The sequence below is a fragment of the Vigna unguiculata genome, chromosome 3, assembly GCF_004118075.2.
Source record: "Vigna unguiculata cultivar IT97K-499-35 chromosome 3, ASM411807v1, whole genome shotgun sequence".
Taxonomy (NCBI): domain Eukaryota; kingdom Viridiplantae; phylum Streptophyta; class Magnoliopsida; order Fabales; family Fabaceae; genus Vigna; species Vigna unguiculata.
In genome coordinates this window covers 20875624-20887904 of record NC_040281.1, presented here as the reverse complement: position 1 = coordinate 20887904, position 12281 = coordinate 20875624, and positions in this window count along the sequence as shown.

Here is a 12281-nt window from a genome sequence, read left to right as displayed (position 1 = left end):
GAGGCATAAGAAGGAGACTGTTTATATCAATAAGATGACAAGAAAGAAAAAAGTTTAGCATATGATTTTCAACTAGCTTGTTTAAGAATGTACGAAGATCTTTACAATTTACATACTTGACCAAGCTAGGAGCAATTAATCCCATAAGGAGTTGCATGTAAACCTCTTCATAAAGGTCCATGGAAGAAAACATTAGTCATGCTTAGTTGTATGAGATGCCAATTGTGAATGGCAATTAAGGCAACTAAAAGACCAACAATGTTCAACTTTGGCACTAGCGCGACAGTAATAAGAAAATTAGAACCTTCCATTTGAATATGCTTTTTGGCCATAAGAACCTTTTTCATGATATTTTACTTTGTAGATTTGAGTAAAGTTAGACAACATGATTATGAGATTTTTGTTGTTACATTATTAAGTAATAAGAGTTGGGATCTAATTATTAGTCATAGCTTTTGACATAGTTGTAAGTAGTTGATCCAACAAAGATGATATGATTTAAATGATTTTATCTAAATTGTCTAATAATATGTTTGAAGCATACAATACAACACACCCCATTAGACAAAAGGATGAATCCACTTTAGGCACCATCCATGAACCTACCCGCTCATGACACAACATCTCCTGATCCACGTCTGCATCAAAGAGTACAAACTACACACACAAACTGCACTAAACGTGCTTGGGCTAGAAGCCTTAGCTTAAGCGACTAGGCCTGTCTCGCTTAAGCTAAACCTTCACGCCTAAGCGAGAGTGCTACAGGAACTTAACGCGAGGTCTCGCTTGGGCGAGTCCTTCTCGCTTGGGCGAAATCATCCCTCGCCTAGGCGGCGAGACAAGCAACAACACACTAATCCTGTCATGATTTCTCTCTTAGGCGAGTCCCTCTCGCCTGAACGAGATGATCAGTCGCCCAACTCATGGGCTCCTCGTCTGAGTGAGATACACAATCAACACCCCGCACCCCTCGATTTCTCGCTTAGGCGAGTTACTCTCGCCCGATCGAGATGCTCGAACAGAATCAGACTTTGAGTTCTGCTCATTTCACCTAGGTGAACCTTACTCGCTTAAGCGAAAATAGCAGAAGCCTTCTTTGTTCACACACATAGACACCAAAACAAAAGCCCAAATTCACATATGTAACATACGAAACAACCTCTCACAGAGCAGAACAAATACGAACGTAATTTGGTCCCCAAAGGACTACCAATTTCACAGTTGAACCAAAATCCACATACAGAACAGAAAATCCCATTATTTGCATACAATCTCATAAGGGTTTACTCATACAAAATCAAAAATAATCAATCCTCTAATTTCACAGCATGTAAGCATGAAAGTTTCATGGCAAAGGTACATTTAATCATGCATATTACAAAATACACGAAAATTCTCAATAATCATGTAATTATATGCAAAAGAGCTCCCCTAACCTAGAAGTCCTTGCTCCAATTGGGTCTTCTAACCTTAGCTTTGTAATACCCCAAGAACCCTCCTTTGCTCTTCCAAAAATTCAGCTCTCCTAATTCTCTCTAACTCTCTTTTCACTATAAATTCATGCTCTCTTTTCACTCTAGTTTTCAGACTTTAAAAACGAAACATGGCCTTTTAATGTCTATAATTACCTTTCATGAACCATTGTGGGCTGTTTTTTCCTAACTCCCTTGGCTACCCGTTGACTCTAGGGTTTTCCCACCCTTTCACATTCAGACCCCAATTATATTAGCAAAAATAAAGAAGTCAATTTCATTGTTAGTAAGGTTTGAACACACAACTATGGAATCACAAAGTCAATGCACTACCAATCAACCAATTCATGTTTCGTGATAATTTATATAATTTTATGATTACATTATCACGCACAATATTAAAAACAATAATAAATCAAATAACACACAATCGACATACATAGAACTTGAACCCAAGTCCTCCCACACAATCAAGTACTTTTGACCACTTGAGCTAGTAATTTTCCACGTCAAATTAATTAGCATTAAATGCCATAAAGGTTTCTACTACCCGCACTTATTAAATAATTATTTAAATTTCTTGGGTCTTACACAAGGCCCGCACCTCAAGGCCCAAGCCCAATCAAAGGCCTAATAAAAAGAAGCATGTTAAGAAATATTCAAATGGGCTTCCCTCAAGATGGCCAAAATCCTTATGGGCTTCAAATGCTCTTTTCATGGGCCAAGGAGGATGTTAAAATATGAGAGATTGCATGTCAAAGCATTAGTATAGACTTTAATTTTGGGCCACTTGTTAGGACATGTTTTATTAAATAATGGCCTATTGAACTTTTTTATTAGCTTGCAAATTGGGCTAATTCAAGCCCAATTGTGCACTTGGTCGAGGATTGTTCTCCAAGACTCATCTCCACATAGTGCTAAGCGTGAACCAAATGGTGTCGTGAGCAACTTGGAAAGCAAGCCATGCATTTACATTTCATTTCCTTTCTCATTTTCATTGCATTGAGGAAGGCTTCTCTACTATAAATGAGAGCTTTATATGCTTGTGTAAAGGTTACTCTCTTAATTTGAATGGTAAATGCCTTGATGTTGAGAGCACTCCACACATTTGCCTTATTAAGAGTCATGAGAGTTAGGAATCCCTTTAGACCTCCTCTAGCCTCCTTCCTCTAGGATAATTTATCCTTCTTAGAACTTCATCTCCACCACAAAATTCCATTGCTCGAGGGCCTTCAACCTTGCTTCCGTTCCAAATTATGTTGCACCTATGAAGCTTTTCCTCTCCCAATTCGTGCAAGGAGCTCCATCAAGTGGTATATAGAGGCACTCAAGCCTTGTTCCTCCATTGTCTTGGGTTTAAGTAAGGTTTTCTATCCTTTCTAGTGTTTTTCTTTGCTTTTTTGTTTTGTTTCTTCCATTTTCATGTTCTTCTTCAAGTTTTCTTTCATTTGTATCGATTATCATTGAGTCTAAATGGATCTTAATGGTTCAAATTGTAGTTCTCCTTGAATCATTGGTCTACATGTGTTTAGGATTCCAATTTCTTTTTCCAGCACCATTGTTTGATTTCCTTGTTGTTTTTGTTGATTTTAATTGGTGCATTTTCATTGTTTGTGTTTAATTTTCAGTTCTATCATCTTTCCATATTGTTTAGTCATGTATCTTGCTTTATTTATTCTTAAATCTCGGTTTGCACTATTTAACTTTGTTGTTTCTTCCATTGAATGATAAGATCCAAGTGCTACATCACATTATAAGCTATGATTATGAACATGAAGCTTGTGGATGTTTACACATGGATTCTCACTATTTTTTGTTTCATTGCACCGATTGAGGAATGTGCTTTGAGTGTCTTAGATGTTTTTCTATGATTCATGCTTGATATTAGACCATTTTCAAGTTCCTTTCATTGAAATCTCTCAAGAACATCTTCAATTCCCGAGAGCAAACCTCTGCTCTAGTTCTTTTTTAGTTTTCACTACATGCACACCTACTATTTGAGATTTATCATGAACGATTGACTTAACCAAATTTTAATCTGGTTTTTGCCTCTCCTAGAAAAGACATAGATGAAAAATATAAAAAAAAAGAATCACTCAAAAATGTTGAGTTTAAAAAATATGAAAAAATTGTGAAATAGAGGCATAAATTCACGTTATCTGATCTGCCCGTATGTGAACAAATTGTTTTCAGTGCATATTTGTGGACTGTGTGCATTGTTTTTAATGCTCATTTTCTTCATCATTCATAGCTTGATTATATGCCCTATCTTGCTACACTTGTGCTTTGCTAAGAAATGGATTTCATTCCCTCATTTCGGTTGTAAGTTGCAAGGAGCATCATAGCCAATGTTTGATTCATTTTGTTTGCTTTACTCTTCCATTCTAGTGTCAATCTTAAGTTCCTTTTGCTTGTGCTAGCTTTCATTGATTTCTTTAATTTATTGCTTGTCTTCTTGCTTACTCTTTCGGTCTTGACTCATATAAATTTCACTTTGAGTTTAGCATTTCATAATTAGATTTTCTTGGTTTAATTATTTGCCTTTTCAAGCTTGTTGATTCTCTCTTTGACATTGTGATGTGGTGTTCAAGTTCTTTGAATGAGTTCTATCATGGAGGTAGCATCTTAGGAGGTGGGGATTAAGTAGATTCATTAGCTTAATTGCTCTCTTAAGTGACTCTTTCATTTCTTTCCCTGAGTGAGTCTTGAACCATCATTTTTTTAGTGTGAGTGCTAACTTGTTTGCTTGGCATAGTTATTTTCCCTTGATTTGTGTATTGCAGGTTTATGTTGTTGTTTTGTCCTACTTTGGACATCCTTTTTCTTTGTTTGTGGTGCTTCAAAGGTGACACATTAGTGGCTAAGCATTGGACATCAAGGGAGGCAATTAACATAAAAAAGAAGGCTCTCTGGTGCCTTCATTTTGGCAGCACACTTGCTCTAAGTTGTCCATAATTTTTGCCCAGATTTGAGACACTTTGGAGGCATACTTTTGGAATTCATCTACTATTGGTTTAAGCTTTCTTTTACTTCTTTGTTGTATCTTCTTTTGGGCACTTTCTTTGGTACATTTGGAGCCACCTTTGCTTGTGAAAGTTTGGACTAAAATGGCACCAAATTTGAAGGCTTCTAGCTTTTGATTTGGTCTCATTTTACTATCATATTTTGGTCTCGAGTTGCCTCCATTTGTGCACCAAATTATTTTCTCCAATTTTTTTTAAGCTTGTTCTTGTAATTGTGTCCTACTTAGTTGTCTCGGGGAGCCAAAGGTGTTCAATCCCATCTCCTAAATGCTCCACACATTTGCCTTATTGAGAGTCATGAGAGCTAGGAATCTCCTTAGGTCTCCTTCCTAGAACTTCATTACCACCACACCATTCCATTGCTCAAGGGCCTTTAATCTTGCTTCCATTCCAAATTCCACTACATGAATGAAGCTCCTCCTCTCCCTATTCGTGCAAGGGGATCCATCACAAAAGCTCTAAATGATATTGATGATAACAAATACTATTAAGTAACGAACATGTTTCGTTTTGCATAGTGAAAGTATCTCAAGATGATAAGCGTAATTTATCAAGTCATATCAAAGGACAAAACGAACATAAGACCTCATCTATTATGTATAGTCTATGTATATCGTCTGATAGTGTTAAATATTTTCTGCATAAAATGAATTTAATATGTGATATTAGAATATTATTAAATCAAGCCTAACAAATACTTTTTCTTTGTATTAATTCTTTCAACGTCTCTAAAAATATTTTTTCAGAAATGATGAGTCTTATATAATTATACTTGATTTGCTAATTACTGCACATATTTCCATAATCTATTTGAAATGTTTCCTTTAGTAGAGAAATTCTTAACATTGAGAAAGACAAAGATTAAAAGCTTTAAGAGAATATACTAAATTATTAAAGAACTTTTTAAGACATAAGCAAGCAAAATTCACTAGCAAGGCCACCCTAGATGAGGCAGATACGTGGCTGTGGGAGTGTGAGAAGATCTTCAGGGTGATTGACAACACGGAGGCATAGAAACTCACCTTTGTCATCTTCCTGTTGGTGACTACGTTGAATATTGGTGGATGGGGATGCAACAACAAATGTAGACCCGTGTGGAGGAAGTGACCTAGACCACCTTCAGGATGAGGTTCCTAGAGAAGTAATTTCTAGATAGCGCCAAACATGAGAAGGAAGTTTAGTTCCTCACACTACAGCAGACAAACATGGCATTGCAAACCTACGTTGACAAATTTGAATATCTGGCGAGATTCTACTCGCAAGCTGTCACCGAGGAATGGAGGTGTAGGAAGTTTGAGGCGGGCTGAAACATGAGTTACGTAGGTTCTTGGTGTCATTTCGAGTTCGTGAGTTTTCAGTCTTGCTCGAGCAGGCCAAGAGTGTAGAGCGGCTAGAGATGGGGCCCAACCGGGTCAGTCCACCATAGAAGAGCAGCTTAGAGGGCAAAGAGCGGAAGAAGACCTATAATCAACCCTAATCATCCACCAAGAAGCTGTAGTGTTACAACTACATAGGAGAACACATGAGGAGAGACTACTATAAATCAGCAGGCAACATAGGAGGCAGTGCTAGCACTCACAAGTGCTATGCTTCTAATCAGCCAGGACATTTTGCTAACAAGTATCATAATAAGAAGATAACTTCGAGACCACGACCTCAACTACCTTCTATAGAGAGGCTTAAAGCAATGGGCCGGGTATTTGTCATAACCATCATTGAAGCCATCCAGTCAGGTAACCTCATACTAGACTATTGTTTATATTTGGGTAACAGTGTGTTGGTATAATTTGATTCAGGAGCTACGCACTCCTTCATATCTCACGATTGCGTGAAAAAATTGGGACTATCGACTTGTGACTTAGGGTGCGAGTTAATAGTCTCAATAGCAGCATTCGAACATGTTTCAACTAATTCTACATGTACGGGATGCACAAATGAAGTAGAGGGTCGAAGGTTCAAAGTGAATCTTGTATGCTTTCCTTTGGAGGGTGTAGATGTAATCTTGGGAATGGACTAGATGTCGATCAACCATGTCGTGATTGATTGTGGACGGTGTAGAGTAGTGTTTCCAGAAATAGAAGGGATACGACTAATATCAATGGAAGAGGCAATGAGAGAGATGAAAGGAGGAGCCATTTGCTTTGTGATAGTGGCAAAAACTAAGAAGAAGAGCTCAAGAGAACATATTAGAAGTATACAAATGGTGGATGAGTATACTGATGTGTTTCTCGATGAAGTTCTGGGACTCCCACCAAGCAGGGATGTAGATTTTACAATTGACCTAATCCCTAGACTTGGCCTAGTGTTTGCGGCTCTTTATAGAATGGCACTGCCTAAGCTGGCAAAGCTCAAGAAATAGATTAAGAATCTTCTAGAGAAGAAGTTTATTAGTCTTAATGTGTCCCTTTGGGGGACTCTTGTGCCCACGGTATTGTAGTGGATCCGATAAAGATAAAGGCAGTATTGCAATGGGAACACCCATAGACTATGAATGAGGTGAGAAGTTTCTTGGGGTTGGCTGGGTACTACAGGAGATTTGTGGAAAGGTTCTCTAAAATGGTGAGTCCTTTGACACAGCTCACAAGAAAGGATCAACCTTTCTTTTGAATAGAGAAATGTGAAGAATGTTTTGAGAAGATGAAGAAGAGGCCAACTACGACTCCAATACTAGCCATTCAGGATACAACTAAGAAGTTTGAGGTGTATTGTGACGCCTCCTATCAGGGTATGGGGTGTGTATTGATGCAAGAGAAGAGGATAGTGACATATGCTTCTCGGTAACTAAAGGTTCACGAAAAGAATTACCCTACTCATGATCTGGAATTGGCTGCGGTTGTATTCAGTCTTGTGACTTGGAGGCACTACTTATATGGCTCACATTTCCAAGTCTTTAATGATCACAAAAGCCTGAAGTACTTGTTTGACCAGAAAGAGCTGAATATAAGGAAAATGAGGTGGATGGAGTACCTCAAGGCCTATGATTTTGAGTTACTTTACCATCCAGATAAAGCTAATGTGGTGGCAAACACCTTGAGTCGAAAGTGGGTGCATATGTCAGTGTTAATAGTGAAAGCTAAAGTTGATTGAGAAGCTCTAGGATATGAATTTGGGAATAAAGCTGGGAGAGGATTCCATTAGGTGTAGTGTACTAACACTGACCAATGACTTCTTAGGAGTGATCAGAGATAAGCGGAAGAATGACGTTGAGTTGTAGTAATTTGTGAGCTAGCTGGGTACAGAGAAGGGGAAAAATTTCAGGAAGGGAGCGGATGGCATCCTTCAGTTTTGAGATAGAGTGTGTCCCTCGAAATTGGAGATTGTGAAAGAAGATTCTAGAAGAGCGTCATACAATCTGTCTTAGCTCGGATATGACTAAGATGTATAAGGACCGCAAATAATGCTTCTGGTGGAACGAAATGAAAATGGATGTCGCGGATTTTGTGGCATCCTGTTTAGTGTGTCAAAAGGCAGAAATTGAACTCTAGAAGTCTAGTGGTACACTACACCCACTTGACACTCTGCAGTGGAAATGGGAAAGCATATACATGGATTTCAAGACTCATTTTTCGGGATCCACTAAAAGGCATGAGTCAATCTGGGTGATTGTGGACGGGTAGACCAAGTGTGCCTATTTTCTGTCAATTAATCAGAAGATGTCGATGGATAAGTTGACAGAGTTATACATTCGAGAGGTAGTCAGACTGCATGGGATGCCAGCTAGTATAGTATTGGACTGATATCTGAGATTCACTTCTCATTTTTTGGCAGTCATTATATGCAGCATTAGGTACTTAGTTGCGAATGAGTTCAGCTTATCATCCTCAGACGGATGGTCAGTTTAAGCGGACTATCCAATCATTGGAGGATTTGCTGCGAGCTTGTGTATTGGATCATATGGGGAGTTGGAGTGAAATGCTTCCTTTGGTAGAATTCACTTACAACAACGATTATCACTATAGCATTGGTATGGCATTGTATGAGGCCTTGTATGGGTGAAGGTGTAGGACAACGCTGTTTTGGAATCAAGATGGGGATCACTTGTACTCGGTCCAAAATTTTACACTTGAGAGTACTTGGTTGTATGGAAAGGACTTCGGTTCGAGCCATGTGTGTGTTAATTGTATGTTATTTTAATAGTTTATTATTTTAATGATATGTTTGATCATGATGAGTGATTATAAATTCCTAGATGTATAAGAATTATCATGAAACATGAATTGGTTAAATTGGTTATGTACTTGCTTTGAGATTGGATGGTTATGTGTTCGAACTTTGGTGTGTGCGAAATAAGGTTTTGCTAAAATTATTTTTGGCATGGATGGGAAGGGTCAAAAACCCCAACCATCAGTGCAAGAAACTAGAAGGGCTAAAAAACCATCAGGTTAGTGAGAATTGATGGCCATTAACCCTAACATCAATTAAATTCGTTTTTTCATTTAATTTAATTAAAACAAAGGTGGAAGAGTTCTGGAAAATTGGCAGAGGAAGTGAGAGTGGAGAGGTTATTGATGCGTGGAAAATCAAAGAAGAGTGGACTATTTTGGTTCATAAAGGAAAAGTGAGAGCTAAGCCTTGCGAAGGCGAACTATATGAGTGTGTTTGGACGGAGGATTACCAAGTAAGGGGAGCTGATCTCACATGTTTTGCTTGTGTATGACTTGTTGTGCTTTACTATGATCAAAAGCATGAAACGTGTCTTTTCATGCTATTTTTATAGGTTTATGGGTTTCTACCCAGAAACCGCCTGGCGGTGTGAATGCTCGCCAAGCGACTCATCCTATCTGACCCAGTTTTTTGGGTTCTATTATGAATCACCTGGCGGCGAGGTGAATCTGCCAGGCGAGGCACGGTGATTGTTTCTGTTTTTGTGGTGTTTTGTGAATTTTTTGATGTTGAGAATTTTTTGTCAGGCTACTATGTCTAGTATATGTGTAAGGTTATATAATTGCTATGATTGTGATGTTTGAGGGTTGAATTTGGAATGCAAGCATGGAGGTGTTCTGTTAAGTTTTTTTTTGAAATAATTGTCAGAATTGGGAATAGGGTGCTACCTTGAGGTAATTATAATTGTATAAGATTATTGATCGTTTCCATAGGTTCAATTGAAAATTTTTATGATTATGGCATTTTGGGGATAACTAAATCGAATTGGGAGAATATAAGAATACTCGTAGAAATGGGGAAAAACTGGGATTTTTCCCTGAATTTGGTATGCTGCCTAGTGGTGCATAATCTGCTGCCAGGCGATAATGCTAGTTCTAGTATTGTGTTCCAGTTGTGTTGGATGCGAGGGTTGAGTTTTATGAGGTACTAATATAAATTCATCTGGACGAGAATAATGTACTTAAACCTTAGTGGTTTGGAATGAGTTAATGAAGAGTATATGATGGTATGTTTATACTAATGTGTAGTTCAGAATTGATGTGGGGATGGTAATTGATCAGGAAGAAAGGATAATTTTAATTGAGATTGCAGGTGTTAGAAAACATAGTTTTCTTTAGGTATGGACTTTTAGGACGATAATCATACAAGGGTGGGTTAAGGTATCAATTATGATTGTGTAGCTTGAATTGAGAGGTATTTAAGGGGAAGGTTTGGTGTTATTTCAGTGTGGTAAAAGTAGGTTGTGTGATGATGAGATACTAGATTGTGTGGCATTTCCATAAGTTTGACTAAGTCATTTGTGTAAGCATAGAATGCTTGGTGAATCATATGTTTTGAATAGATGAATTGTGAATGTGAGTTTAAGTAGTGAAACCATGTGTGGTGTGGCAATGTATCTAGAATTAGGCACTGATTTGTGAATAAGCTTTATTGTCATTAGGGCATTATAGATTGAAACATAATCTATTTTGGGTACTAAAACAAGGAGGATCTCATTACTGGTATACGGCCTGGCGACACAAGGAAGGCCGCCAGGCGATAGGACTATCAAGGGTGTCCTTGTAACGCGTGGTGCCTGGTAGTGAGGTGTGACTGCCAGGCGATAGCCTCTGGGATAGTGGTTTAGGTGCAACCTGGCGCCTGACGGCGAGAGCGTTCCACCCGGCGGTCTACGCTGGAATATCGTCTAGCAGCGCCTAGGCAACGCTAGGCGATAGCACTGAAGGTAATAAGCTTTTCTTACTTGCATTTTGTATGATGTGATGTGAGACTTGGACTATGAGATGCTTGTTTGTGTCATGAACGGGTAGGTTCATGGAAGCATGTTATATCCTGTTGGATCACATGTGTTGGACTACAACCAGGGAGGTCCGTAGAGTTGGACTACGAGCGGAGAGGTTCGTAGAGGCAGGACCACGAGCGGGCAGGTTCGTGGAAGCATGTTATATCCTGGGTGCATGGTCAAGTATTTGTTTGACTTATAGGTTGGAAAACCTTGGGGCAGTAAGGTTCTTGGCCAAGAATAAACTAGAATAAAGTAGTTTGGGTGAATCTCTATTTTATCAAACTATATGTTATTTGTTTATAAGCTCACCCTTTCTGTTTGTGTTTGACGATGATCCTGTGACGTGTCACACATGAGCAGATGATATTCTAGGTTATGTTGGTGATGCCTAAAGATGGAGAGAGGACTAGCGTGGGATTTTGATTATGTTTATCTACGATTTTAATTTTCCTTTCCGTTATTTTGGGAACTTGTATAACTATTATAATCTTTATGGATGTTGTTAATTTGGTTTTTTCAAGCGGTTAGTATGAATTTTAAATTTTTCCGCATTTCGGAATAATAAAATATGATATTTGAATTTTAATGATATTTTGATTCTTTTCTTTAAGTAATTTCCAGTAGGGACGTTACATTTTGCATCTTTCGTGATGAAAATATTCAGACCAAATTTTAACTTTACAGACACACTATCAAGAGGATTTCATAAGATCAATGCCTAATGAGGATAGTCTAATGTAATTTTAAGTTATTAAATGGATTGTTAATGTATTTTTTTGTACATCTCATTTAGAATGAACTCTTCTTCAATTACTTGCAGTTTAAAATGAAACTTAAACAAATTAGAGAAGAGAAAGATGTATGCTTAGAGTTTTTATATAGGTTTATTTATAAACTCAAAATTCTATATTCTTGATCAACACATCAAGTTCCACTAGCAAAGTATCCTACAAAATACAAATTGAGTATTCTTTTAACATTAACCACTTTTAGCTAAAATTTAATATAGTTTGGATCATAGCAACTCTTGGGTAAGATTTGTTAGATAATCTTAAATTAAATAATAGGGTGTTTTTATATTTGCAGTATAATAGGGTAGTTTATTTTAGTGTTAGTTGCAGTGTGTTTTTGTTAAAAGATTCCATTAATAACATGTGTGGTTTCGTTCTGTTATACACGCCAAATTATTTGGTGCAATATGCACGACTGATTATTAGGGTGGTCATTATGTACATGACTATTTTAAATAGCCTATCTCAGTTTAAATAAAATGACCCACAATGAATTGTGTTTTGTTTCATATGTGTGTCATCTTGAGTTTAACGAGGAGGTGGTATCAGAGCTTTTATGCTCTAAATACCGAGTGAGAAAAAGAGAGAGAGAGAGAGAGTGTGTGTGTGTGTGTGTGTGAAACAGTGTTATGAAAACAGTGTGCACTTGAGTGCTTTGAAGAAAAAAAAGGTGAAATGGAAAAAGTTGTTAATGGAATGATCGTGTCACAATTGTCAAAGAAAACCAATTATGATAATTGGTGTTTACAAATGAAGACCCTTATGGGATCCCAAGACATATGGGTTATAGTGGAGAATAGGTATCAAGAATACAAGGAGGACGAAG